The following is a 27,219-nucleotide window of genomic DNA, read 5'->3' as shown; positions in this document are numbered from 1 at the left end:
AATGCTGTGCATAGGGGAGTGCTTCTCCTGACTAACATTCAAAACACACAGAGCCTGATTCATTATGATAACTTACTCTTTTGAGTAAGGTTACTGTTAGAAATGGGGTCTCTGGTTGGCAGTCAGTTTGCACTCTGTCCAAGTAGGGACCCGCACTCTATTCAGGATAAGGGAGATACACAGATCAGATAACCCCTGCTCACCCCCATTCACTTCATTGGTAGCTTGGCACAAGCAGTCAGGTTTATCTTAAAGGCAAAGTGTAAAGTATTTGTACCAACACACACAGTAACAGTGAAAACACCACTAAAGCAACACAACACCAGTTTAGGAAAAATAGCCAATATTTATCTAACTCAAACAAGACCAACATGACACAAATCCAACATACATAAGCAAAGTTATGAATTTTTAGAGTAGAGTCTTAATCCATGGAAATCAATGGATGTGTTGTTTTTACACACAGTATGTAGATTGCGTCAAAAATAAAGCCACACTGGTGAGCGTGCTTTAGAAAAGTAAGCAATGTGTTGATTTCTGACTCCCAAGTGAAGCCATGCGTTGTTTCTTCTCCGGTTGAGTAGGCCATGCATTTTTTTTGTTCTGCAGAAGAGCGATGGGTTAATTTCTGGACAGGCAACCTTAGATCCACACAGATTCACAGTGGTTTTGACACCCACCGACGATGCTTGCAAAATTCTGGTGCATAGTGGTGAAGAGGCGCGCTGCGTGGGGTGGGTCAGCCTCTCTCATTTGTTGCATCAATTTTCCAGCCACGATGCAGGTTATGCAATGATTTTTCATCCCACAGCAGGTGCTGCATCGATTTTTCTCCCTCACGGCTCTTGTGCATGAATTTCAGTCTTGGTTCCATTAGCTTCTTTAAAGGGCCCAATGACTGGATTAGGCACCACTTGGCAGGGTAGGAGTCTCATCAAGAGAGTCCAGTTACTGGTAGAGGAAGTCTTTGATGGCCCTGAGACTTACGAACGGGGGCAAGCTCAATCCAGGCCATTGGAGACACTTTACAAACAGGAAACCACAGCAGATTCCATTATTTATCCTCTCTCAGGCAGAAGCAGCAAATGCAGGCCAACCCCGCAAAACACAGTCACAGACAAAGGGGCAGTATTCCTCCTCCAACTCTTCAGCTCTTCTCCTTGGCAGAGGTTCCTCTTGATCCAGAAGTAATCTAAATATCTGGGTTTTTCAGACCACTACTTATTCTCTTTTCTGCTTTTGAAGTAGGTAAACTTCAAAGGAAAGTCTCTGTTGTTCACAAGATCCTGCCATGCCCAGGCCTGGCCCCAAACACACAACAAGGGTTGGGAGACTGCATTGTGTGAGGACAGGCACAGCCCTTTCAGGTGTGTCAGCTCCTCCCTCCCCACTCTAGCCCAGGAGACTCATTGGGATATGCAGGCTACACCCCTGCTCCCTATGTATCACTGTCTAGAGGGAATTCAGAACAGCCCAACTGTCAATCTGACCCACTCATGGAATACACAAGTAGGCAGAGGCACAGACTGGTTAAGCAAGAAAATGCCCACTTTCTAAAAAATTGCAATTTCAAACTGACAATCTAAAAACCAACTTTACCAAAAGATGTATTTTTAAATTATGAGGTCAGAGACTCCATATCTCTATCTGCTCCCAATGGAAAACTGCACTTAAAAGATATTAAAAGGCAGAGGCAGCCCCAATATTACCCTATGAGTGAGGTAGGTCTTGCAATAGTGACAATGAATTTGGCAGTATTTCACTGTCAGGACATGTAAAACACATCAGTATATGTCCTACCTTTCACATACAATGCATCCTGCTCATGGGGTTACCTATGGCCTACCATAGGGGTGAGGTACATGTACAAAAACGAAAGGTTTGGGCCTGGCAAGTTGGTACACTGGCCAGGTTGGATTGGCAGTTTTAAACAGCAAACACAGACAATGAAGTGGCAGGTCTGAGCCATGTTTATAGGGCTACTCGTGGGTGGAACAATCAGTGCTGCAGGCCCACTAGTAGCATTTGATTTACAGGCCCTGAACACCTCTAGTGCACTTTACTAGGGAGTTATTAGTAAATCAAATATGCCAGTCATGGAAAAGCCAATCACACATACAGTTTACACAAAGAACACTTGCACTTTGGCACTGGTCAGCAGCTGTAAAGTGCCCAGAGTACCAAAGCCAGCAAAAACAGAGTCCTCCACACAGTCAAAAACACTGAAAGCAGAGGCAAAAAGACAGGGGAATCTACACCAAGGATGCCAGGTCTAACAGTTACATTTTGGAGTAAGATTACGGCTTTCAGTATTCACAAGTCCCAAGTGTAAACTTACTGCAAAGTGTAAGTTACATGTCACCACCCACAGAGTAAAGCAAATTGCTTACTTTTGTGTGAGTGAGTGAGATCCTTTCCCAAACCAATCCTTCACCCTCCCTCTTATTCTTACCTAATCCCATTCTCTTTTGGAGTAAGTCTGCTCCTTTTGCCACCTACTTTCCTATGTCCCTCCCACATTTATTACTGAAACCTATACATGCATGCAGAAACTCCACAGTCGGAGCAGGGAACTCAACACACATACATCTAGGTAAAACGTACATTTTGTAGCACATAATTAGTATGTTTTAAAGTACTATAAAACGTACTGCAAAATACAGTTTGACCCAATGTACTTAAGTAAAATTGTGAGGCGGAAATGTATTTGTTACTCAAATGGGGTTATTTAATAATAGTTTTTCACAGGCCATCTAGTGGAGTATTGCATTGATTTATTTACCATCAGTGGTGGAAACGCACAAGATCAATTTGAATCCCAGATCTGACTGCCATTATTCATCCAGATATTGCTTGACCCAGTGACTTGTGTTAACCTTCTCCCAATGCTAGCCATCTGACATCAGGCCATGTTCAGTGGAGCCCAGGGGGCAGCAACCTCCAGGGGTGAGGATGGGCTCTTATTTTAAACATAAGCTTCAGCTAGCCGAGACCTAGCCAGGGACATGCTGAAGCCTGACACCTTGTTGCTATTAGCATCAAGGAAACAGCGGCACTCAGCCTGTTGCCACTAATCAAGTGCTTAAGAGATAAACTCTGATTTTGAGTCAGGTATTTTGCTTTTCAAAGCTTTGAAGGAAAGTTGTATGCATGCAAGATTAGAATGTCAGATGCATCTAAAATATAGGAAAAATTATATCCATAACCATTGACATAGGTCTTACAATACCTATTTATTACTAGCCAAAAGTAGAATTTTAGTAGATTTTGAATAACAAAAGATTCATAGAAAGAACAGTATGCTTGTAAACATAAGCCATGCAGTATTCATGCAACTCCTTGCATGCTGTTCATAAGTAATTATGTTCACTAATCTATTACAAAACCTTACAACCTATAGGTAACACCAGGGTATCTGAAATGAAAGTAGTAACCCATTGAATCATCTATATGCTATATGTTTGCGCTATGCCTCATTAACCCTCTATACTAGTTCATGATGAGTCAAACCTGTGACTAGATGTGCAGAGATCTCTCAAGGCACCATACTGCACAACAACAATCCTTTGAGGCTTTTTCTGCTTTCTGGCGGGACCCTGTGTGGCTTGGTAAATCTGGAGTAACACAAGGCAACGTATGTTGCTGCCTTGCATTACACTGCCCCAGGGAGGATTTCCATGGATGAAGCATGGGTGTTCCCACACATCCACCCACATATTCTTAAATATAAACAGATTTACCATTACTGGTAGACTTGAAAATGAGTCTCAATGCTACACTTTCCCACATGAGGTGTAACAAAGGAGAAATATTGTTATTTCTCCTTGTTTTTCCTCTTTCTATATGTGTTGCATTCTACAGAACATGCAGAAAGAGGAAAAAGCCTCAGAGGATTGTGTTTGGGCAAGAGGGTTTGCCTTCCTGCACAAGAACAATCCTGCCTGTAACACAGGCATCTTTGTACCATGGTGCAGCACAGCCCAGGCAGAGAGCAGGAATGGGATATATATCCTAAAAGATATGGCACATTCCTGCCCTCTCCTTCAAGCAGCTTATCACCGCAAGGCGTCTTGTTGCATTGGTTTGGGTTGAATGAAATAATGATAAATATAGCCCTTAGTAAATAACTCCTAGACAATTCAAGATGGAAAAGGGTCCAGCCAAGTGACTTCCCCTCTACCTTCCTATTGAAAGCAAAATATCTTAGCTTTCTGAATGCTCATGAGGAGGTGAAGCATTATATGAATTCTTGCTGCTGTTGTAAGTTGTTAAGCATTTATACAGATGAACAGGATCATAAGAAATCACTCCCGTTTGGCATTGAACAGCTGTTATCATAAGGCGAAGGTGATCAACTGAACTAAAGCATACTTCCCTTAATAAGAATTCTGCAACATGCAGCTTTTTTATCATTGAACTCCCTTTTCCTTTAAAGCACAGGTGTTGTGGTACTGGCACTTTGCATATGAAAAGAAGGATATCAGCTGTCACTTACATCCTGTCGGAGGGTGACCTGGTTTGCAGTGGGTACCTAAGGTATTTACACCTTATACCAGGTCCAGTTGTTCCTTATTAGTGAAATGCAGGCAGTGTATAGAAGCCAGGCTCTCTAGGGGTAGTGTGGATGAGCAGCCAAGGCCTAACTAGGAGACATGCAAAGCTAATGCAATACCACTGTAGTCACACAGTACTCACACATATGAAAGAAAATGCTCAGTATTAAAAAAATAAAGATTCTTTATTTTGGTGACACAAATGCCAAAAATACCATAGAGACTATACTCCCTTAGGAGGTAAGTAATACACAAAATATATACAGTAGTGTGCAGAAATAGCGGTAAAAACAGTAAGAAAACAGTGTAAATAGTGAAAATAACAATAGTTAGAAATGGGCGTGGAGGGAACACAAACCATATACTAAGATAGTGGAATGTGAATGTTGGTTTCCCACCTAGGCAAGTGTAGTGTCTAGAGGGGCGCTGGGACTATTAGAAAACACCAAAGGTGAGTAATAGAACCTACACCAGAGCCCAGGAAGCAGCAGTAAATCATAGTAACTTTCCTAGAACACACAAGAACACAAGAAAGAAGAAAATGCAAGAACCAGAAGAGACTGCAAGACACCAACAATGGATTCCTGGACCTGAAGACCTGTGGAAGAAGGAGACCAAGTCCAATAAGCACAGAGTGCAAGGAGAACAGGAGCCCCTGCTAACCCAGATGAAGGTGCAAAAGAAGAACCACAGGTGAAGAACAACAGTCAGAACTACACCCAAGAAGATGGATGCAGGTTCCTGATTGGTGCAGATGTTGTCCCACGCCGGATGGATGATTGCAGTTTGGGTTGCGTCGCTGGATTCCGCCTACAAGCCTTGGCACACGCAAGCTCACAGTTAGTGGAAAACGGCGCTGCCCTGGACCTGGAGGGACTTGGCGGGCTCTACCGAAGAGGGGGAGTCACAGGGGGCTTTCAGCAACTCAGAGACCCCTCAGAAGACCAGGCAGTGTGCACAGGAGTCCCACAGCATGGGGACAAAAAAGTTGCAAAAGGAGACCCATGCAGAAATACAACAAAGGGTCCCATGCCACTGGAGAACCATGCAGGAAGCTGTGTGTCACAGGAAGGAGTGATGGGGCTGGTGCTGCACGGTGCATGAAGAAATTCATGGAAGGATGCCAACAAGCCTTGGCAACTGCAAAATATGTGGTGCATGGGGCTACTCTCTTGCGTGGGGCCAAGCTCTCACCTCCACCAAAGTTGGACAGTAGGATGTCAGGACCATTGGAACCACTTCAGTCCACCACCTGTGATACTGGATCAATGCACTTCATCAGGAGAGGGGACTCACGCCACTAGTCGTTGCTGCAGGGGGGTGCCTTCTGAAGCAGGGGAGTGACTCCTTCACTCCAAGGGAGATTCTTTCGTTTTTCTGGTGCAGGCTGAAGACAGGATGTCCTATGTGGATGTGGACAAAAAGAAAAAAGGGAGCACACTGCCTCACACTCAAGCAAAAAGTTAGCCCCAATGCATCATGGTAAATGCAGTCACTTCGTTTTGTGCTGAAAAAGTAATCAAAAGTCTTTCACCTAAGTAGGTGCAGCAAGTGCTGTGTATCTCTGGACACGTGTTTCTAGGTTTAGCCCGTCATCAGCAGAGAGCAGCCAAGTCTGTGGGGTTGCTTGAAATGCCGCCAAAAGTCTTCTCAGGTTTATGTACCACTCACTGGCGCACAGGTGCCTCACCAGAGCTCGTCAGCTCGTTAGCTCAAGGGAGCAGTCATTGGACAAAAAGAAAAAAGGGAGCACACTGCCTCACACTCAAGCAAAAAGTTAGCCCCAATGCATCATGGTAAATGCAGTCACTTCGTTTTGTGCTGAAAAAGTAATCAAAAGTCTTTCACCTAAGTAGGTGCAGCAAGTGCTGTGTATCTCTGGACACGTGTTTCTAGGTTTAGCCCGTCATCAGCAGAGAGCAGCCAAGTCTGTGGGGTTGCTTGAAATGCCGCCAAAAGTCTTCTCAGGTTTATGTACCACTCACTGGCGCACAGGTGCCTCACCAGAGCTCGTCAGCTCGTTAGCTCAAGGGAGCAGTCATTGGACAAAAAGAAAAAAGGGAGCACACTGCCTCACACTCAAGCAAAAAGTTAGCCCCAATGCATCATGGTAAATGCAGTCACTTCGTTTTGTGCTGAAAAAGTAATCAAAAGTCTTTCACCTAAGTAGGTGCAGCAAGTGCTGTGTATCTCTGGACACGTGTTTCTAGGTTTAGCCCGTCATCAGCAGAGAGCAGCCAAGTCTGTGGGGTTGCTTGAAATGCCGCCAAAAGTCTTCTCAGGTTTATGTACCACTCACTGGCGCACAGGTGCCTCACCAGAGCTCGTCAGCTCGTTAGCTCAAGGGAGCAGTCATTGGACAAAAAGAAAAAAGGGAGCACACTGCCTCACACTCAAGCAAAAAGTTAGCCCCAACGCATCATGGTAAATGCAGTCACTTCGTTTTGTGCTGAAAAAGTAATCAAAAGTCTTTCACCTAAGTAGGTGCAGCAAGTGCTGTGTATCTCTGGACACGTGTTTCTAGGTTTAGCCCGTCATCAGCAGAGAGCAGCCAAGTCTGTGGGGTTGCTTGAAATGCCGCCAAAAGTCTTCTCAGGTTTATGTACCACTCACTGGCGCACAGGTGCCTCACCAGAGCTTGTCAGCTCGTTAGCTCAAGGGAGCAGTCATTGGACAAAAAGAAAAAAGGGAGCACACTGCCTCACACTCAAGCAAAAAGTTAGCCCCAATGCATCATGGTAAATGCAGTCACTTCGTTTTGTGCTGAAAAAGTAATCAAAAGTCTTTCACCTAAGTAGGTGCAGCAAGTGCTGTGTATCTCTGGACACGTGTTTCTAGGTTTAGCCCGTCATCAGCAGAGAGCAGCCAAGTCTGTGGGTGGTACTTAAACCTGTGAATACTTTCAAGGCGGCATTTCAAGCAACCCCGCCAGCTACACGTTGCTCTTCGCTGATGACGGCCAAATAGCCAGAAACACGTGTCCGAAGATACGGCACTCGCCGCACCAACTTTTGGTGAAAAACTTTCAAAACTCTTTTCAAATTCGTGCTAATGACTGCATTTACCATGATGCCTTGGGGTCACAAATGCTGGAATGGAAGACAGGGTGCTCCCCATTTTGACTGATGTAATTAAGGCTCCCGTGAGCCTCTGAGCTGACGAGCTCGGGTGAAGCACCTGTGCGCCTTCTTGAGTGGTACTTAAACCTGTGAATACTTTCAAGGCGGCATTTCAAGCAACCCCGCCAGCTACACGTTGCTCTTCGCTGATGACGGCCAAATAGCCAGAAACACGTGTCCGAAGATACGGCACTCGCCGCACCAACTTTTGGTGAAAAACTTTCAAAACTCTTTTCAAATTCGTGCTAATGACTGCATTTACCATGATGCCTTGGGGTCACAAATGCTGGAATGGAAGACAGGGTGCTCCCCATTTTGACTCCTATGTGGATGTGTCGTAGTTTGGACTCTTGCTCTGAGCAAGACTGCTGGTTTAAGGATAACAGTACTTTTGTTTGTAGGCAACTGAGTCTTTCCTACAACAAGTTGTAACTGTTGTCCCAACCTTACCGGCTCACTAGCAGCACCTCACCAGAAACACAATAGTAAAAGGTGATTTATGGCAGTCGCTTACGCATGGACTCAAAGTAAGATATCTCCGGGTATGTCGTGGTTGAACGGAGATTACCCTTTTCTCACAGATATATTATGTCTCATACAAACACAGGCAATGACACAGATGCAGTAAAGTTATAATAGCTTTTTATTTAACATAACTGCAATTTGCGATAAGTTGCATGGACTGCAATGATTAGGATAATGAATATAGCTAGTAACAGTATTGTGAAGAAGAGAGTCATTGTTATGAAGACCCCCACCATTTTGCAATACATGAAAAAGATATATAAGATGGAATATACCCTATTACCCTCATGTGAATAGCACTAACCCCCTACCTAAAGGAGAGCTTGGTTTGCTAAACCTAATCTGCCAAAGCCGTGTCCATGAGAGGAGCCCCCAACTCTTGTTACCTTGGAATGAGGTCTCTATCTCAGACTCCGTAGGGACACAAAGACTGGGTCAGCGTCAAGATGACTGCAGCATCGGTATCAGTGATGGTGGCGATGCTCTCTGGTCGTAATCCCTCTGATTATCTGTCTAAAGTGTGATGTATTTATACAGATCTACAAGGTCCCCTGACGTAGGTGTATTCCAAAACAGTAGATAACAGGCATGCATGGGACGGCAATTATTATCAACAATCCCTCGAAAGTATAGTGTGAACACCTAATGTTTGTTTGTCTTTGGTGCTTGATCTTGACGCCTTGGCACAGTGACACTGATAATGTAACTCATAACAAGTGGCCTAACTATAAACAAGGCAGCCATCTTAGAAGAGATAAATAATTAAATGGGCTAAGACAGAGCAAGCTAAGTAGGTTAAAAGTCACTAGGTGACGGGGGCACGAGTCTTCAAGCCAGCGGCTAAGCTAACTCCTGCTATCCCATTAAAACGAACCAGGATTCACTACACCCTCCCCATTGCCGTAACAGGTATGATGAAGGTACAGGAACCCAAAAGCTAAACAAATTGCTCCTGAACTAAAAGCTAAATGCTAAAACAAGGCAAAAAAGCATTCACATGTGTTAAATATAGGTAAAAACAAATCTGTCTAAAAATACATACAGAGATGTTAATATCAACTATGACAAGTACAGCGTGCAACAGCAAATGTCTATTAAATGGCATAATTTGGAATCTGGAAATGGCAAGTCAATTATGTGTTATATGCATGATCTTGAAGAATGTCATCGAAGTCACCAGTCAAGGACCTCAAAAATGAGTCAACATCTTTCGAAGTGAAGTCTCGTGCTGGGCGGACAAACGGATCCACAGAGCAGAAGTGAGCCGCATTCCCTGGTGCATCGATATTTGCTGCAGTGTCCTCATCCAAGGTAGATCTCATAATGGAAGGCTCATAGATGTCAGTACAACAGCAAGACAGACCATAGGCAGATGTTCAAAGAGACACCATATGCAGCGGAAGACTGGTTGTACACACCAGAGAAGTGGCCGGAATGACAACGACCAGTCAAGCTCCAGTTCCACCAGCAAAGGTGCACCGAAGATCCGAACCATGCGCTCACGGCACAGTGGAGTTGGCGGGAGCGGCTCCATTGCTCTGTGTTGCTGGAAAGAAACAACCACCGCGAATCAGAAGAAATAGCAGTAGTAGTCTGCCAATTAAAGCCAAAATAATTGGAAAGCGAACAAACACACTTGAAAAGAGAGAATGGATGGCTGATGGGATGACTCCGAAGTCAGTCTGGAAGATGGACACGAAACCAGACCCGACAGCCTTAAAGAAATGCACAATCCCAGTGGTGCTTGAAGCATTGAATATTCTGGATACCAGCTCTCCAAAGTGTTTGGGGAAATCGGTATTTAAAAGGGATTGTATCTCGGCTGATGATCTCGCAATCTGGAGAGCATACGTCTCTTTTGTGGATGTCAAGGCGACCTGTTTCTGAAACAATAGCACCTTTAGTCTACTCAACTTGTCATAGTTCACATTAATAGTATCTATGTGGGGCCACATGTCAGATACTTTTATCTCTCGTGTGGGGGGGAAACAAAACATGTCCACAACACGTATCGACCTTCGTGACCGAGATTGCGTAGGCAATTTCAGGTCGCAAGCCGCAACAGCTTTGATCGTTCAGTACCACATAACTGCCATTGGAAAGTACATGAAATACTGGACGAATCAAGGGGACGGGAGTACCCCTCAGAAAAGAGGCCAAATTTGCGACCCCCGCATTGCAAAGACCGTGGATAGACACCTGTTTGCATATCATAGAATGACGAACAGCAGTCTCGCATTCACTTCCGCTAAGAAAGACCTCCTGTTCACCGTTCATACATCTATAGTCAAAGGGCAACTCCCACTCTTCCTTAATAAAGCTATCCCCTAGCTGCTCATATCGTCCCACTGCAAGATGTTTCAGGCAGCTCGAGAAACGAAACGTTGGAATCGGTAAATTAATAATGCCATGCAAGAGCCAGATAGTTGAAGGACTCTCTGCTACTGTGAAGGGCAACTTATCTAACTTTTCTACTTGAAGCAGGGTGAAACTAGCCTCCCTTTTAGCCATTGTCTCTTGTTCCCTGGAAAAATTAAAAGCAGTGAATAGTTCACTCCCATTAATGTACCTCCATGGAATGTGGCCACTTTTCAGTGCCTGCAATGTCCAACCCAGCTGCATGATGGAACGTAGCTGTGTTTGCCCATGATATAACCGGGACAAGTCTGTCTGAGTGATATCAATAGCAGACAACACTATATTTGATAGTGAATAAATCCTGTTGGACAGCGTGTTCATGCCATTGTCGACAACAGCTAATGTTTTTTCCAAATTCTCTTTATCTAGTTGTCTTAAACGTGCACCAGCCTCAATCTGGGAAAGTTTCCAAATTTCATTGTACATAGCATATAAAAACCGTTTTGAGCGCTGTTTTCTAGAACCTAACAGGAAATCTTGTAAGTCTATACTGTCAGAAAGAGTGTTCAGGTGTTTTTTAACCGCTGTTAACGTGTTTGTCTGCACCCATTGCTGGCACAGCTTACCCACACTGTATGTTGTAATTATACCTGTATGTTGACCTGATAGAAAGCGAGGGTCAGGCCTGTTAATTGAAAAAACCCCTGATGAGTTCAAGAAACGCTTTTGACACTGATCAGTGTCGGAGGATCATACCAACCACCCGCCGGGATGGGAAAGTGAAGAATTATAGGTACCAGCCTTAACCATTCCATCTAGCCTGTCTTCTGAGACATTAAGAAAGTGTTGCCAATCTCTAAATTTTGTCGGAGTAGGGTTACTGGGCGTGTTCAGATCTTTAACTTTTGCTAACCCCAGACAGGATGTCTGCTCAATAGAGTCATTTAAGAATATCATTTGCACAGGAATCAGGCATGCCCGAAACAAAGCCTCCTTACCCTTTATCTGCCAACCTTGTGTTCTCCATACACTTTTCAAATCAATAGTGTTTTTCCAATATTCGTAACCCTCAATCGAGAGCCGGAAAACAAAGGGATCTGAATAAATCAGTTTTGTATCTGTTAGCAAAAGTTTTCTAATTTGTGCCGGAGGTATTTTAAAGTAATACGATTCTGCTCTTCTTGTATCATGCCCAGAAAAGTATGTAAATTTATCGCTGTAATACTTTGGACTCCCCTCCTGTGGTGTCGAACAGTGTTCCCACTGTGTGTAGTTCAAGAGAGGCCTATATCTAGTGGCACGGTGTAGGTAGTGATGTCCCCAATTGTTATAGCAGAACATTTCCCCAAAATTCATTGTATAATCATATACATCATCACTTCCAAAAGCAAAATAGTCCTTCATTTCAGCCAGCATGGAATCAACTGTTTGGACATCCCAATCATCAGAGACAACATTAGGTGTAATAACATCAGACATTGAAATTTTGAACACGTATGTTATCTTAATTATCTCTGTAGGTCCATATATATCGAATGAAACTTTGTCCCACACAATCCCATCAGTAATCGGTATAGCTGTAATATTTACAGGGGACAAATCTCGTCGGACCTTATGTGAAGAATGATGTAGTGTTAAAATTTCATCAACAGGCTCCACAGAGGAGCGATCAGGAATATAGTGACCATTAATCAGCAAAAAGAAAACAGTCACAAAACCAATCCATAAAAATAATGCAATAAATGTCAATCAGAACCATAGATAGTTCCATGGGTAGATCAAATAGTTATTTTTAAGCCATCGATACAGCTTACTACTTTTTGTAAGTTTGTCAGACACAGTTGAGGATGAATCCGAAGAAAAATCATCAATGTCAATGAAATAGCCAGAGGAAGTCTCTGCAAACACAGGACCCGCTGAATTCTGATCCACCGCTCGTGGAGGTTCTTGATAGACAACATCATTAGTCGTTGAAGTGTTTGTGTAAAATACAGCCAAATCTTGAAGCGGGGTGGTCACCGAAGATGTGACTGGAACCAACAAAAGTTCATTTTCCGCCCTCCCCATGGTCGAGGAAGTGTCTGGAACAGCAGTTGACATGGCTGCATAGTCAGTAGCAGTGATGTTCATCCTACTATGTAGATGGATGTCCTGTTGGGTAGTGAGAGGGGATCGGGAACCACCCAAGGGACCTCCTGGTCTACTGTGAAGAATCGGCCACATGGTGTAATTTGATGTCATCAATGGAGATGAATCTATTCGATTTAGAACCGGACAATGGTGGTAGGATGACAGTCCTGGTGCCTTTTATCCCCAAGACTGGTACAGGTGATCTGTATGATGGACCAAACTCCTTTTTTACAACGATCTTTTCACGAACCAGATCCCCAACGTTAGGAATCCAGCCAGTCGAAGTTTTCGCCAATTCTCTTATTCCTAAAATGGCAGCACTTGCAGATGATTTATCATCACAAAATTGTTGAAGCTCCTGTAAAACAGTGAGACGTTCTTTTATGTCAAACGGCATTTCTGCTGCCACCATACCAGGGGCATCAAGATCTGGGACATACATAGGTATCCCAAAGAGAACCTCATATGGAGATTTACCCCCCAAGGACCATCTTGGCAGATTATTCAGTGCTCTCTGGACCCCATATAGGTGGTGTAACCAACTGCTGCCTGAACCTAATACTCGAGCTGTTAAGGACTGCTTTAGATCATGATTCCACCTCTCCATGACTGAATTTCCCTCGGGATGGTATGGTGAGGAGTAATGGAGTTCAACACCCATCGTCCCCATGGTGTCCCTGAATGCTTTAGAGGCAAATGCAGGGCCCTGGTCAGAATGGAATGCTGCAACCGCATATGTACCAATAAAGATCAGCGAATCTTTTATACCAGTTCGGGCGTCAGCTGACCGCTGTGGCCATACCCACAGGAATCTAGAACAGGAATCCACAGCCACTAAGATGTATTGGATGTACCATCAGGCTGTAAGGGACCACAATGGTCTAGGTACACACACTGAAGTGGCTTGTCTGACACTAAGAGGGATGTCTGCAGAGGGCATTTGATATTAGAGCCCTTAATCTGCTGACAAATGTCACAGCAAAGGACATACTGTTTAGTTTGTCTGCATAGACCAGGCCACCAGTATTGTTGCTGTAAAATTGTTATTGTGGCCTGTATGCCAGCATGTGCAGAAGCGACACCCTCATGTGCGGCTGTAATCAGCTCCAATCTCTGGTCTTCATTGGGGATCACTCGATCCCCAACCCCCGGAATTGTTGTATAAGCAGCATTCTGTGCACTGATATAGTAAGAATAGTTTGTAGGGTAACCTTTTGGAAGGGTCTTGCCTGCAGCCGAAGCTTTAACGGCAGTCAGTATTTCATTATCCAGCCTCGTCCGAGAACGAGTCACTGCAGCCACAGAAGCCGTAGCTACTAAAGCTTTGGCCGCTTCATCAGCCAATGTATTGCCGGCAACGTGTATTCCTACACGTTGGTGTCCTAACGTATGAACTACATGGACACATGGTAGCTTATCCTTAAGATCAGCCACCCTTCCCCACAATATTTTGTGTTTAATGGTGTTCCCTTTAGAATCCCTAAACCCGTTCAGTTTCCAATGATTGAGATATTAATTGTATGACTGTACGCAGTAATATGAATCACAGACTATCAAAGTCTGGCTCCCTGCCTCAGTATGTTTGAGCGCTAGAAGAAGAGCCTTAAGCTCAACCAACTGGGCTGTGCAGTCCCCTAAGGTCTGCGTGTAGGTATTGTGAGGGTGGAAAACTCCATCTTCCATCACTCCGCACATGGCTGCGCAAGCTGCCGAGTATTGATGTTTAGTACCTACAGCTGGTTGTGCTGACCCGTCAGTATAAATGATGATATTATAACTGTCTAGCGGCAGGATATTTAGAGGAGCAGGGTACTCTTGTTCATACTGGAGAAATTCTTGTGTCTGAAGTCTTGGGTCAAATACATAATCAACATCAGTGGCGGTCAGAGACGTTACCCATTGAATCCAGCCTGGATGTAATGCCTTAGTGTTTGGAACGCTCTCTTTAGTGACAGCTTCTAAGGCCGGCACCGGGGAGACAACAATAATGCGTTTCCCCTGGGCAAGCGGCCTCTCCTTTATCACGGCCATCTGAACTGCTGTCAGAATCTTTTCTGTAGGTGCAAAACGGTTTTCAGCATTTGAGTTTAAGTGTGATTTATCTGCTATCGGCACTGTGTCATCCTCATTAAAGGTGACATAAGTAAATCCAAGGGCACCAGCAATTATTCTGATGACCAAATTTGTTTTATTGTCATGTGTGTGTAAGTGTTTAGCTTCTAGCATGTCTCGAAGGATGTGTGTGTGTTCAATCGTCCATCTTCTGCTAGAAAAATTGGGCTGAATTAAGTCATAAAGTGGCTTGATGCGTTCTGCATAATCTGGAATGTATGTTCTGCCAAAATTGAAGAAACCCAGTAATGACTGTAATTTCTTAAGTGTGTTCGGAGGCTGTAGTTGAGCACACTTTTCTAGGAAGTGCAGGGCCAGGCTCTTCTCCTCGTTTGATAGCTCATATCCCAGGAACAATACACAAAGAAAGGCTATCTTGCTTTTCTTAAAATTACATTTATAACCGAGGTCTGCAAATCCCAAAATAATCCGATCGACCCTCGCAAGATGAATGTCGAGGGCGTCCTCAGTGAGATAGATATCATCCACATAGGACAATGCATCGGAATCAAGCTCGTGCAAAATTGATGTTACACGGGCTGAAAACAGGCCTGGGCTATTTTTATAGCCTTGAGGTAAACAACAAAAGCGTTTCTGAGAGACAAATGAAAATGCACTTAGGTCCCTACTTTCAGGTGCTAAATTCTGGCAGAAAAATCCATTAGATATATCCAATGTAGTTTTATATTTCTTACGCACTATATTATTTATCAGTGCTGTGCTGTGTGAATTTTGTATAGCATATATGCATGTAGGACTATTTAAGTGTCTATAATCAACCACTATTCTATGTGAATGATCTGGCTTTGCAACGGGAAATAGTGGATTATTCATTGCCGATGGACAGGGCTCAATTACTCCCTGGTACTCAAGTTGTGATAGTATCTCCTTCACTGGAGCTTTCGATTCATGTTTAACAGGGTATTGTGGCTGCGGTTGGGGTGTAGACCTAACGGGAATAACATGACAAGGAGACTCCATGTCCCAACCAACATGATTGCGATATAGGGCAGGTGCTTGTGCTAAAGCCCATTCAGCAGCATAGGCTTCTTTCGCTGCTCCTGGAACAAGATTGGAGAAAGAAGGCAAAATGACATCTTCCCCATGCGGGAGCTTGCGGGCGTGTTCAGGTGGCCAGTCTCTCTCGGCCAATAGGATATCACTAGTAAGTTCAACCCAAAATATTACACTAATAGTGCGTTTCACGTCTCCCTCTATATGAATTGTCAAATCATAAACCCTATCGGGGGGAAGCACGCGCCCATCCGCTGTCTCAACCGCAATGTAATCGCTAGTTGCTGTCGCATCCAGATGATCTTTCAGACTCTGGCGACATATCGTGACCTCTGCCGCGCTGTCCAACAGAGTCACGGCCCACTTCTTGTTCCTTAACAGTGTTATCAATACTACTGGCATTTTTAACTGTCAGTGCTGCCACCTTCTTCTTTTTAAACTGTGGCTTTTGCTGAGGAGTCTTTTCTTCTTTTTTAATGGTAGACTGTGGTGAGTCTTTCTTCTCTTTCACGTATTCTGGACGTTGATCTTGACGGCCCCCTCTCTTGCTACGTTTATCCGGTGCGTCCTGAAAGGAACGAGAGGGACGTGAATCAGTATATCTGTCTGGAGTTCTAATGTGCTCCCTATTTCTGAGATTATACCTCCTTTCGGAGTACTCCGGATGTGGAGAATCAGCTCTCTTATTTCATCTTTCTTTGAAATCTTTTTGTTTGTCCCAGAGCTTCTTAGAGCCCTCTTGTGCCTGCTTCATACCCTCCTTATGGGAGGTACTTTGTAACTCCAATTTTTTAGGTTTGGCTCCCAAACTATCCCGTCCTATACTAGTAAAGGCATCGGAAATTATTTTCGGTAGCTGTCTCTCTTGTTCCATATTTGGAGTTTCCCGGAGACGCTGGCGTATTGCCAGTTCCACTGCTTCCCCTTTATTATTACTCAATATTATCGAGGAGACGGCGTCAAAGTTACGCATCAATTTCATCCCCAGATCCAGGGCCTGTGCAGCCCCATGTTCATTTTGTATTTGTTTTAACACTTCCGGTAAATTGGCAAGTGTCGGGGTACCATGTGTGGTAGTATACACAGCAGCGAAGACTGTATCCCATGTGGCACAGTCATCCACCGAGGGAACCATCCCAAACGGCAAGCACATAGTGAGCAATCTATGTTTTTCCTGTGGTCCCGTATGGGGAAACACAGCTTCCAGCTGATTAGTTTTCTGGGCTATCCAGAACGGTATTTTTTCCCGTTCCGTGGGCACTTTACCCATAATAGTATGTACTGTTTGTGGATTAATCCCAGTAGCCAATTGATAACCACCAGCTACTGGTGGTGCTGGGTGCGCTGGTGTAGTGTTCAACGTTCGCATCACGAACTGAACCAATCATCTATATAATGTCACTAATTCATTATATAATACTCGTAAATCTGCGATTGGCATGGTCTGTATGCCTGGGTGAGGTGTATATGTGGCAAACATAGGCCATGTAGGTCCCTCATTACTTAAGGGACCTAGCCTCACTCTTCGTAGTACATGTGGTAGGGCGCCTTCAAACCAGTTCTGATGCTCTTGATATGTGAGCGATATTTCATGATACTGGTATGCTTCGTACCGTACAGGTACGTTCGCAACTTCATATGTGTGAAATGTGTGCGTTCGTTGGTCAACCTCCGGAAAGGTGACCCAACAGTAAAATGTTTCTGTTTGGTATGCTTCAGTTGCCTCTATTATCAGAGTAACATCCCCGCCCTCTTCTGTAAGGCCATGCGCTAATAAATGTTGTGTAAGTGCATGTCTAGCATTTGCAGTAATATCTATGGTATTAGCCATATTTGTTTAGAGAAACGGAACACCAAATAGGGGAAGTTTTTCCTTTTTATGAGTTCGAGCTCGAACAACCTACAGCTTAATTGGGTGTTACCTGTTCAGTTGAGGAGGAATCTCCCAAAGACCACGGACGTCTCCGTATAATGGTACTTAGGGTACCTGTTGTCTGTGAGACAGTGATAGTCAGGGTCTCCGTAAATTAGTGCCTAAACACCATTGTTGGTGGCGCCATGTCTTAATTTGGACTCTTGCTCTGAGCAAGACTGCTGGTTTAAGGATAACAGTACTTTTGTTTGTAGGTGACTGAGTCTTTCCTACAACAAGTCGCAACTGTTGTCCCAACCTCACTGGCTCACTAGCAGCACCTCACCAGAAACACAATAGTAAAAGGTGATTTATGGCAGTCGCTTACGCATGGACTCAAAGTAAGATATCTCAGGGTATGTCGTGGTTGAACGGAGATTACCCTTTTCTCACAGATATATTATGTCTCATACAAACAAAGGCAATGACACAGATGCAGTAAAGTTATAATAGCTTTTTATTTAACATAACTGCAATTTGCGATAAGTTGCATGGACTGCAATGATTAGGATAATGAATATAGCTAGTAACAGTATTGTGAAGAAGAGAGTCATTGTTATGAAGACCCCCACCATTTTGCAATACATGAAAAAGAAATATAAGATGGAATATGCCCTATTACCCTCATGTGAATAGCACTAACCCCCTACCTAAAGGAGAGCTTGGTTCGCTAAACCTAATCTGCCAAAGCAGTGTCCATGAGAGGAGCCCCCAACCCTTGTTACCTTGGAATGAGGTCTCTATCTCAGACTCCGTAGGGACACGAAGACTGGGTCAGCATCAAGACGACTGCAGCATTGGTATCAACGATGGTGGTGATGCCCTTTGGTCGGAATCCCTCTGATTATCTGTCTAAAGTGTGATGTATTTATACAGATCTACCAGGTCCCCTGACATAGGTGTATTCCAAAACAATAGATAACAGGCATGCTTGGGACGGCAATTAATATCAACAATCCCTCGAAAGTATAGAGAGGGAAAATCCCTAAATGTGAAGTCCTACTGTTTGTTTGTCTTTGGTGCTTGATCTTGACGCCTTGGCATGGTGACACTGATAATGTAACTCATAACAAGTGGCCTAACTATAAACAAGGCAGCAATCTTAAAAGAAATAAATAATTAAATGGGCTAAGACAGAGCAAGCTAAGTAGGTTAAAAGTCACTAGGTGACGGGGACACAAGTCTACAAGCCAGCGGCTAAGCTAACTCCTGCTATCCCATTAAAACGAACTAGGATTCAATACAGATGCAAGATTGGGAAACAGTTGCAGTTGTTGCCAGGAGCTGAAGATATACTGTTGCAGAAGTCATCTTTGTCTCTTTGTTGCAGTGTGTAGAGTTCCTGGAGGGTCCCGGTGCCGTATCTTTGGTGGAGTATTGCAATCCTAATCTTAACATCCACCCAGGAGAGAGACCCTAAATAGCCCTGAAAGGGGGATTGGTCAGCTAAATAGCTAAGCACCTATCAGGGGAGGGATCTGAAGTCACCTGCTGGCACTGATCACTCAGATGCTCCCAGTGTTCCCTGCCAACTTGGAATCCAAGATGACAAAACCCAGGGACCCTCTGGAGCAGCTGTGAGTACCACCTTTGGGGTGGTGATGGACAGGGAAGGGTTCACTCTCCTTTCTTTTGTCCAGTTTCGCACTAGAGCAGGGACTGGGGAGACCCTGAACTGGTGAAGACTGGATTATGCAAGAAGGACACCAAATGTGCCCTTCAAAGTATTTCCAATGGCTTGGGGAGGCTATCCCTCCCAAGCCTGTAACACTTATTTCCACCCCTCTCGCAAAGGAAATCCTTTTTTATGTCTTCCAGGGATTGAGCTGCTCAAGCAACAGGAGGCCAGAAACCTGTCTGAGAGGTGGCAGCAGCTGGGGATGCCTGGAAAACCTCAGAAGGCTGTAATGACAACACTGATGGTACTCCAAGGAGCCCCAGAGTGCATGGGATCATACAACCAATGCTTGCAAAAGCCTTGGGGTATGGTTCTAACATAATTGATACCAAACATGCCTATTTTCAGAGTTACCATTATGTAGCTGGACATAGGTAGTGACCTATGTCCAGTACACGCGTAAAATGGCATCCCCACACTCACAAACTCCGGGAAAATGGTCCTGGAGGTCGTGGGGTACTCTGCTAGTGCAGGGTGCCCTCACACACAGGTACTCTGCACCCTGCCCTCAGGGCTGAAGGGCCTGCTATAGGGGTGACTTATTAGTGATCTGGTGCAGGGTAAATTGCAGTGAAAGGGTGCATGCACCTTTTCACACAGGCTGAAATGTCAGTCTCATAGAAGCCTTTGCATGGGCTCCCTATGGGTGGAAAGAAATGCTGTAGCCCAATGGGATCCCCTAGAACCCCAATGCCCTGGGTACGTAGGTACCATATACTAGGGACTTAATAGGGCTCACCAGCATGCCAATTTTGGGTGAAATACAGAGTTACCAGTACGCAGTGACAATATTTAGATGAGAGAGAGCATAATCACTGGGGTCCTGGTTAGAGGGATCCCAGTGAACACAGTCAAACACACTGAGAGACAGAATATGGGGGTAACTATGGCAAAAAGAGAGTACTTTCCTACACACGCCTCCATTTCTTCATTCCAGCTGGTCAGGAAGATCACAAAAGGGATCCTGTCTAAGTATTGCTGATGAAGCAGCAGTTCTATGAATTGTTGTGTCCACAATAGTGCTGTGTATGTCGATGACTTGCATCTCAGATCTGGCTAAGAATACATTGGCTTATGTCATAATATATCTCCAAATAACTATGTTAAAACGTTTAAAAGGATTATTCAATTTGACACTAAAATTTCATTTCTTTGCTGTTTGTAAATATATTATATATTAATTGAATTTTCAATCAATCATTAACTTTGCAGATAAAACAGTATTTGAATTTTTCAGATCTTGTCATGTGGCTATCCCTGAGTTTACTAAAATTAGTGATTTTTTGTGTGTTTAAATACTACTATAAAATTGTTTCCGTAAACATCCATTATCTCATTTAATCTGATCTATTTTGTGTATCCTTCTTTTATCGTTGTTACTTGTACTCCATGAGGTGGGAATAAGTAATTTTATGTGAGTTGGGATAGTGGGGTTTTTGAGAAAGTTGAATATGGCTTCCATTGGAAGCTTTTTTCATGAACAACTGGATCGACTTCTGAATATTCACTGCACTTACATGACAACAGTGGTTAACCACTGTTGTGACCACCCAGGAGAATCATTTGCTTCACCATTGTTCCTTCACCTCAGGTGTTTGCCCCGAGTGTTTGATTGGAAGCATGCTGTCTCAGCCAACTTCTTCCATCTATCTGAGTCTACACAAACCTGAAGGTGATAAGAGAACACACCATTAGTCAAATTGACAATATCAGCAAGAGGAAGCAGAACCCATTAATACTCCTGGATGCTGTGTAAGTCTGTGCATGTCTATGCTTCTGTTTGCTTGCTTATAATTTGTGCACAGATTCAATATTTTTAGTCTACCAAACTGTCATCATTTTTGGTTGACTTCAATTTGTTTGCACTGTTTACCATTCATGAGGATTAAATTGATATCTTTCTTTTTCAAATGATCTGTATTGAAGTTTCACAGGCTATAATTGATGACAGAAATGATCAGCAAAGTTACACTGCAACGGTAATGAATGAACCACACTAAGACCATATAATCAATCCCCAACTATCCTCCACCCTTCCCCACTCTTGAACATAGTTTTGTAGATAATACAGATTATCAATTACATGCTAACAATCAGTCTTTGATATCAAATCATATAGCTATATAGGACCTAACATTTACCTTTACCCTAAGGCAAACCCAAGCCATGCAGACACATCATACATCTTGTTTCCCATGTCACGCACTCGCTGGGGGTTCATTCAATTCAGACAACATGGCCCCCAACCCTTTAGATCATCTTCCAGTTTTCCATTTTTGTGGACTTGTTTCATTCAGATTTCTTCTGCAGTTGCCCATTCTGAGATATCCCTGAATGAATACCTAGAGGCTCTGCCCCCAGCCATTTTATAACTATTCAGCATTTTGCTAACAGCAAGCTGAGTAGTACAAATTCTCTACTGAATTTTTTATTGGAGAGGGAGGGGATCAGTCCCTACAACACTCTTCACACCTCTTGCAGTGCAGTCCAGCCAGTAGCTCTATTCAGGTTGCTCAACAATATTCACCAATAAAGTGACAGAGCCGCACAAGACTACACCATATGAATAAAGTCTGCCACTGGGCTTCTGCAGTAGTGGCAACTATCTGACCGTGCAGTGCATATAGTATGCAATTTTTTTGGGGAAGAGATATGTTTGGTGAACATAATCACATTGTAAAACTGGGCTTTGGAACTGACCGTCCATAACCCCTCATGTATCCTTAACCTATCTTTTTCCATAACTGGCTCACCTACTATTTCATCCCATTTGGTCTGGGCATATAAGTGTGCCCCCGGGAGATTGTCACACAATGCCTTGTATAGATGAGAGTTCAATCTACAGCCCCTTGTCACCCCTAGTAGTGTCACTGTGGTGTTTGGTGTTTGAAAGGGCATCAGGGAAGGTCAGCCATAGATCTTGTGCAGTAGCAGAGGTCTTAGACAAATGTGAATACTATTCCATTCCCAGTGTAAAGGATTCTGTGGCATTGTCCCATGTGACAAATTGCCCATCAGGATATAAGTCTCCTAAAGTGTTGCAGCCTCCATCCTTCCATCTCTGCACTGACATGGATTCTACTTTTTACAGGAACAGTAGTATAATCAACAGTGGCATGTCTGAGGCATATGGTGCACTATGAATCCTTCTCTTGATGGCCTCCTCCCACACCTCGGACACCTGGCATACGACATAGGGCATATCTGAAGGAACCCAAGACCTACTCATCAGCAACACGGGCAATAAACTCCCAGCATGAAAGTCCCGTAAAAGGGTCTTTTCCCTTGTATCTTCTGGGTCAAACCAATGGACTGCATGTTACAAATGTACTGCCATATAATAAAGTTATACATTGGAAACCTCTAGACCTCCACAACTCCAGGTTTGTTTCAATGTAGATAACCCAATTCATTTTTGTTTATTGGGCCATTGTAGGTCAACTATAAGTTTATCAATAGATTTAAAATAATGTATAGGAGTTGTATATAGAGTGACCTGGAGCGCACAGAGACATGTATGGAGCATGATCATCTTTACTATGGCAATTCTGCCCATTTGTGACAGAGGAATACCCCTTCAGAAGATGACAAATGTAAGGTGTCCATCTATCACCCCGATATTAAGCTATAGGAGTGACTGTGCGGTGTGCATCGAACGGATCCTTAAGTAGCGGACATCGTCTGACTCCAAGGGGGGACCCGCATTCCAGAGCAACTCAATCGGCACTCCAGTCAAGTTCCCCAGTGGAAACAACTTTGGACTTTGCCGGATTAGCAAGTAGCCTAGAAATTTCCCTGAACGCCTGCATCACGTTCACAAGTATTGCCATGGAATACATCGCTTGTGTCAGATATATCAGGCCATCGTCCGCATAAAGGGATATCACATGAGTCATCTCTCGTACTGTAATTCCCCAGTGGCCCATTGTCCTGTGTAATGTTTTGTACATCGGCTCCATTGCAAGAGCAGGACCAGTGACAAAGAGCATCCTTGCCTTGTCCCTATATGTAAACAAAAATGTTCTGAAACTTACACTTGCAATCCCAGTCTAGCACAAAGAGAACTGTAAAGTAACTGAACCCAATGTATATACTTAGGACTCATCCCCGCTTTCTTCTACATGTGCCAGAGATAATTCCAGTCTAAGGAGTTAAACGCGTGTTCAATATGTAACAGTGCTAAAGCATAGGCATTGGTAAGCAGATGTGGGTCTTGATACACATGGGAAAGCCTTCTCAAATTATGTATACTGTTCTTTTTGGGATAAATCCCGACTGATCAATGAGTATTAAGGACAGGAGATGGGGGAGGAGGCCTGCCACCTGTATGCCACTAAGGACCTTAACATATATATATATGTATATATATATATATATATATATATATATATATATACACATATATATATATATATATACACATATATATATATATATAGGAGTTGGGTCTATATATAGATGCTAGATGCTACAGCCGGGTCTCCGCCTAGCTTTTGTATCATTATTAGTGCTTCACACATTGTGGATGGAAGACTACCCTTTTGAAAAGCCTCATAATAGACATTGAGGAGTCTATCAGCTACTGTATCTGCTTACGTGCACAAACAATCTGCAGGAAGAATGCTGCATCCCAAAGTTTCTGCAGTTTTTGTCTGCTGAATAGTTTAGAGGAGCTTGTCACACCTGGTGGGCCTTTCTAATGCTTCACAATTCTCCAAGTCAAGGAGCAGGAGTGAGATCCCTGCCAAGTGTTCCTCTACGTGACCTGTCTGACACGTCTCCTGCACAGTGTGGGGCTTGCTTAAATGGGATGGAAATACTCCATTAAAAGACCCTTGTGTACAGACCAGGCGTCCTAAGTCATCATGTATCATTAGGATCAGAGTCCAAAGGGACTCCTGCCTGACCAATTGGGCTAGCATTGCTCAGGTTTTATCAACTGCGGTGTGTAGCCGTTGGCGATATGTAGTGTAGGTATGTTTTGCATGTTTTTATGTTTGTGAGTATACACCAATCATCTAGTAAGACTTTACGAACTCACACCAGTCCGACTGCCTGTCCAGCAGTAACTGAAGCACTGTTTCATGTCCCCCAAATCTTGCTCATGTGCTTGGATATCCCTTTCCAGTTGTCACCTGACCCCATAGCTTGCCGGAAGGCATATCCCTTGTAGGACTACCTTCATCATCTCCCAGTTCATTGCCATGCTACCTGCAGTGTCCCAGTTCTCTGTAAATTAGTTTGTTAATATCTTGCTATCAGCACCTCCGCTGGCAGGTGCCATAGTGGAATCGCTGGGCATCTGCTTTCCTTCATAAAGCTCAATAGAACTGGGGAGTGGTCCAATAGAAAGCAGGCCAAGTAAGAGATCTCCTACAATCCCATGCCATATCACGTGAAGCCAGGCAATGGTCTAATCATCTATGGATCCTTGTCACAGGCACATAACAGGAGAACACTTTCTCAAGCAGATGTTTGTCCCTCCATATGTCAAGGAAGCACAGTTCTCGTACCATGTCACATAATGCTTTGGTAAGATGGAGTTGATTGTGATGTCTGGTTGGTTTCCGATCTATGGCACAATCCACACCACAGTTACAACCCCTATCATCACATGTCTGCAGCGAGTAGGATAAGGCAGCCACTACAATCCTGGCATAAAAGTCCGGACAGTCATTATTTAGTGCATAGACATTCACCAGACAGACTTCCCAGATGTCTAGAGCTCCATACAGTATTAGATATCTATCATCTGGGTCAATACATGGGATACCCAGGCTACCTAAGTCATCCCACTCTGTGCATACCCAGAATATGAGGTGACATAATTGTCCTCTCTAGTTCTTCCGGAGGCCAGGAATACAATCCCCCAGACGTGTTGTAAAAATGAAATAGACACATTATAATGTTTCAGATATGCATGCACTCTCCTATGGTTCTCAAATTGGGCAAAAACCCAGACATTTGAAGACATGAGCTTAGTCAATTGGCATGTCATTTGCATTCATTGGCAAACCTTTCCACAGTTCCAGCTGACAGGTCTCCTCATCAGTGCAACCCCCCGGGAAGGCAAATCTGGACCACTGTATAGAAGAGAAGCATTTTGTTTTCCATTCATTCCAACCATTAAGAACAGAACCCCTAACCAACCCCTCCCCCTAAGGGCAGCTTAACCACAATCTCCCACCAACAACCAGCCAGTCAGGAACTAGCTTTTGCAGCTCTATTCCCAAAGGCATTTATCACAACGAAAATGACTCAGTTTTAATTAGAAAATTTGTGCTCTTCTAGAGCCAGGTCTCAGGAGAAGGTGTGAAGCCAGGGCTATCAAGCTCCCTCCCCATGCCTACTTGCCTCTCTTCCAGTTGTCTCCTGCAGGCATGTCCCAAATAAAGAATATTTAACAGAAGTAAATCCTAAGCATCCCACACTCTCCTTACCCCCAACAACAGGTCCAGCCATAGTCCCCTTCAATGACCAGTCTATAGTTCGGTCAGCATTTACACTACTACCAAGTGAGTCCAGAAGGCATAGAAGTCTCTCCACTGTGTGCCTCCCACAGGGAATAGCAATACTCACAGTCCAACAATTAGCTCATAGGTATCACTGCAGGCCAGTGCTAGCTGTGCCAGGGTCACTGCAACATCTCCAGAAGGAGTCTATTGAGTCCTATATTACATCCATAGCCTGGAGCGTACCTTCTAGATTGACAACAATTTTCACCTGATGTTGGCAATCATCTAAGCTCCTCCATCATTCATTCAATTTCAGAAGGTGGACAAACCGTCTCTGTGTGACCGCAAAGTCATACCCTGCCATCCTGTGTCCTGACTAGTGCTCTGTGTCATGGTATCTAACCAGTCACTGCCTCTCTTGAACTAAAAAAGAGCTACACATTTCCTTTATGATGACATGCAATTTCACCAGAAAAATCAGGGCATATTTCATGTTCAAGTCTCTCAGGAGTTTTTTAATGGCTATGAAAGTCTTTTGTTGTTTCTGCACACTTTGCATGCAGTAGGGGAATATTGATATGGGTTTGCCTTTGAACAGTGGGGGCCCTACATATGAACACATTGAAGGATGGTTCACAGTCACTAAAATTAAACAAACAGGCAAATATAGCTCTCTGTGGGGCTCTAGGGTTTGGCAGGGGAGGACGTGCTCTGTGGGCTTGTTTGAATGTGAAAAATGTAGATAGTTTTTTTAGGGGAAAGGGAAAAAGTAATCCATTCCTCTGAAAATAGTTCCACAGACTGCTCCTCTGCCCTCTCATCGCAACCCACAAATCTTAGGTTGTTTTTCTGGGATCTTACTTCAGAACCCTCTAATTGATTGCCCATTCAAGCCGCCAGTTTCTGAAGGGTAGAACTCATGTTGCACAGGGTATGAAATGTAGGGTGTCCACTTGCTGTTCTGTGACTATCACATGGTCTGCCACTTTCCGGTGATCTGTTCAGATTAAGTTGACATCAATTACGACTGAGTCAATTTTATTGACCAATTTGTCATGTAAGCTTTGTATTGCCACCTGTAGATCCGCAAGAGATGGGGCTGAAATCCCTGCCTCTCCAGGTCCTTAATCCGGGTCCTTTGTCTCCTCATCTCTGATTGGGCCCTCCGATTGTAGTATGTGAGTATAGTTCACAATATTGCTTGTGCTTCCTACCTTCCACCATGTCGGTGGGAGCTCCCAGCATATGTCTGAGGATCCAGAGACCAGTTTTATCTAGACTCAAGTCTGTGGATCCCCCACATGTCATTTTGCTCAACATCACCAGGGAGATCCACACTCTGGGAGGCAAGGAATATGTGTGG

Source organism: Pleurodeles waltl, chromosome 1_2 (genome assembly GCF_031143425.1).
Source record: "Pleurodeles waltl isolate 20211129_DDA chromosome 1_2, aPleWal1.hap1.20221129, whole genome shotgun sequence".
In the NCBI taxonomy this organism is placed as follows: domain Eukaryota; kingdom Metazoa; phylum Chordata; class Amphibia; order Caudata; family Salamandridae; genus Pleurodeles; species Pleurodeles waltl.
This window is presented reverse-complemented; position numbering follows the sequence as displayed.